Here is a 4,132-nt window from a genome sequence, read left to right on the forward strand (position 1 = left end):
GGATTAGGTGGTCTGCCTGCCCCCTTGTTAGTACCGTGTGCAGGGATCAGGCACAGAACCCTGGTTTTGCCCCTGGCACCTCAGAAGAGGCAGCTGGGTTTTGGCTCTCTGTATCTTGTTGAGAATTTGCCCCGACTGTGTATGCAGTTATTTTTAGTCCCTTATAGTTTTTTTGTATCTGTTGCTTGGGAAGAAGTTTGTCCAGGTGCAAACACTTCACAAACGGCCCAGGTCCCAGCTTGTCTTAAAACCAGAATTTACTCCATGGCAAGTGTGCTGCTTATATAGCTGCATTTAAACTTGATGGCGACCTTGTGAGAGGCAAGCTATTATCACCCCCATTTACAGGCTTCCCGGGTGGCTCAGATGGTAAAGAATCTTCCTCCAATGCTGGAGACTGGGGTTCAGTCCCTAGGTTGGGAAGATCCCCTGGAGAAGGGAATGGCAACCCACCCTAGTATTCTTGCCTGGAGAATCCTGTGAACAGAGGACCCTGGCTGGTTACAGTCCCCGGGGTTGTGAAGAATCGGGTACGACTGAGGGAGATGAGAACAGGGTCCATTCTCTTAAGCAACGTGCCAGGCTCACAAAACAAGGACATGCAAGACCATCACTGAGAGCAGTGTTGCCTGCTTCCAGGCCTCCTGTTAACAAACACAAATCCTGTGTCCAACAGGTCCCAAGGATGTGCAGTGTCAGCAGCAGAGACCAGAAAGGCTGTTAAAGGACCCACAGACCCTCGAACTCCTGGAAGGTGGACAGCAAAGTGGTTTTTTAAAGCCAGGAGAGGGAGGGGTGGTACAGGGTTGTATCAGCTGTGCACAATTCTAACTGGCTTATTGCGAGATTAGGGCTTCCCTCATAGCTCAGTTGCTAAAGAATCCACCTGCAATGCAAGAGCGGAGAAAGCAATGGCACCCCACTCCAGTACTCTTGCCTGGAAAATCCCATGGACGGAGGAGCCTGGAAGGCTGCAGTCCATGGGGTCGCTAAGAGTCAGACACAACTGAGCGACTTCACTTTCACTTTTCACTTTCATGCATTAGAGAAGGAAATGGCAATCCATTCCAGTGTTCTTGCCTGGAGAATCCCAGGGATGGGGGAGCCTGGTGGGCTGCTGTCCATGGGGTCGCACAGAGTCGGACATGACTGAAGTGACTTAGCAGCAGCAGCAATGCAAGAGAGCCAGTTCGATTCCTGGGTCGGGAAGATCTGCTGGAGAAGTGATAGGCTACCTACCTACTCCAGTATTCTTGGGCTTCCTTGGTGGCTCAGCTGGTAAAGAATCCGCCTGCACTGCGGGAGACCTGGGTTTGATGCCAGGTTGGGAAGATCCCTTGGAGAAGGGAAAAGGTGATCCACTCCAGTATTCTGGGCTGGAGAATTCCAGAGTTGGATATGACTGAGTGATTTTCACTTCACTATGATGAGGTTTTTGAGGTTATAGGGCAGAGTCACAGGTGTTAACATTATCAATCCTCAAGCTTTGGGAGGCCTGGGGGCTATGAACTCTTGGTTGTTAAGAAGTTCATTTCTTCCATTTGGTGGTGGTTTTAGCATCTGAAAAACAGCTCAGGAAAAGTGCAGCAGACACTGTTATCTGAGTAAGTAAGAGAGGAAATGAGGGGGGAGGGGTCTGTCCCAGGAAGCCCCATGGGGTCCTGCTTGGTTACATTCCCACTACTATCATTCACAGAATCCAAGATTGGGAAGTGACTTCGGAATTTCTAGAAGAGCTCCTCTAACACAATGGCACCCCACTCCAGTACTCTTGCCTGGAAAATCCCATGGATGGAGGAGCCTGGCGGGCTACAGTCCATGGGGTCGCGAAGAGTCAGACATGACTGAGCGACTTCATTTTCACTTTTCACTTTCATGCATTGGAGAAGGAAATGGCGACCCACTCCAGTGTTCTTGCCTGGAAAATCCCAGGGACGGGGGAGCCTGGTGGGCTGCCATCTATGGGGTCACACAGAGTCAGACACGACTGAAGCGACTTAGCAGCAGCAGCAGCAGCAACACACTTGAGGAAGTGGACACTAAGAGGTCTTGAGACTGATAGAATGGCTCAGCCTTTGACAGTGTGACCAGATTGGTTTTGGACTTCCGGTGTGTTTTTCTTTTCACACCACCATTGGAGGATAAGATCTGCTGTGTTTGTCCCCCACAGCTCCTGGACGACTACTCAGGGTTCATGAGGACTCGGAAGAGTGACAGAGTTTTAATCCACATCCTGAAGACCTCCTACTTTTAAAAATAAGCCAAAATATCAGACTATTGATAATGGAGGAAGACAGCATTTTCATTTCCCGGCTGCCCTGTGTACCGGTGAGAAGAAGGTGCACCTGGCTCCATGAGGGCCACCCCGCTGTTCCCGGAGGGGCTGAGGATCAGCCAGGTAGCTTCGCAGGCCTAGGAGATGCTCAGGAGGATCACAGCCAATTCTGAGGTCTTCTCTGATAATAACACCAGTTTAATTACAGTCCAGAGTGTAAATTCCAGTTTGCTTATATTTCTAGTGTGTTTCATTTCAAATGTGACTTTCCAGCTCCTTCTCTCTCCTTTTTTTCTCTCCGTGCCATAAAATATTTGCATATTTGAATGTCAAATTCTCCAAGTGCTGGAAGCAACAGGCCCTGGTATGTTCTTGAGTTATTTTGTACAGCAGCATCTGTCTTGTTTCAGCAGCCACCAGAACTGAGAAATGACCCAAGAGCAGCCTGCCAGGAAGATGGAGGGTGGGATCCAAGTGGGAGGGGGGTCCCTCTGAAATGGAGCCCATTGGGACTGGGGCCCTGCTAGTCCAGGCAGCTTCAGAACAGAGGTTTCCCCAGCTTATTTTTATTTATTTATTCATTTTAAAAGAAAGGCAGATTACCAGAGGAAACAAATACTGAATGACGGCTACAGAATGTATCTTTGGAACTTGCTAGACTAATTACGGAAGCTCCAAAATCACTTTAAGAGCAACACATTTTGTTTTGCAATATACATTCTTGTTGCCAAGATTTTTGGGGGGGAATTTCAATCAGAGTCCATCTCAAACTGGATTGGTGATGCTGGAGAAGTGGCATTAGGAGGGAATACTCTCAATAGGACAGCACCTTTCAAGGAGTTTCCTGACTTTTTTCTGTATACACATGCAATATTTCCTGCCATATCCTTGGGCAAGAAATGTCACAGCTATCAGTGATTTAGGCCTCCAAATGTGAATGAGGATTCCCAAAAGGTAACCCAAAGCCTGTGATCCAGCAGATGCCACCTGCCCTCCCTCCCGCTACCCTTCCCCTACACACAGTGATTGTTAAGGAGCTGTGGTTGGGGGGTAATGCAAGAAGCAGCCATCTGCCACACCTTCCACTCCTTGTGGTGAACAAGGAATTAAGGATGTAAACAATTAAGAAACAGGATTTGGCCCCAGATAGTATTCTTGGGGTTCCCTGGTGACTCAAATGGTAAAGAATCCACCTGCAATCCAGGAGACCTGGGTTCGATCCCTAGGTTGGGAAGGTCCCTTGCAGGAGGGCATGGCAACCCACTCCAGTATTCTTGCTGGAGAATCCCAAGGACAGAGGAGACTGGTGGGGAGAGGAGACAGAGCTACTGTCCATGGGGTTGCAAAGAGTCGGACACGACTGAGTGACTAAGCACAGCACAGCTGAGGTACACGTGAAAAGAATGAATTCAGTGAGCACAGAGGGTTGCATCTTCCCATATATAGAAGAATGCTGAATTCCTTAGCTTGATATCTGGCTTTCTTTATTACTTAACAATAATATTTGATGTTCAAACTTCCTGCCCCCTTTGTTGCAAACTTGTATATAGCCTGGTTATATGCAACCATTCAATATCATGGTAATCCAAGTCTATGCCCCAACCACTAATGCTGAAGAAGCTGAAGTTGAATGGTTCTATGAAGACCTACAAGACCTTCTAGAACTAACACACACAAAAAAACACTAACACCATCATAGTGGACTAGAATGCAAAAGTAGGGAGTCAAGAGGTACCTGGAGTAACAGGCAAGTTTGGCCTTGGAGTACAAAATGAAGCAGGGCAAAGAATAACAGAGTTTTTCCAAGGGTCATAGCAAACACCCTCTTCCAACAACACAAGAGAAGACTCTAAACAT

This window comes from Bos javanicus, chromosome 29 (assembly GCF_032452875.1).
Source record: "Bos javanicus breed banteng chromosome 29, ARS-OSU_banteng_1.0, whole genome shotgun sequence".
NCBI classification, from domain to species: Eukaryota; Metazoa; Chordata; class Mammalia; order Artiodactyla; family Bovidae; genus Bos; species Bos javanicus.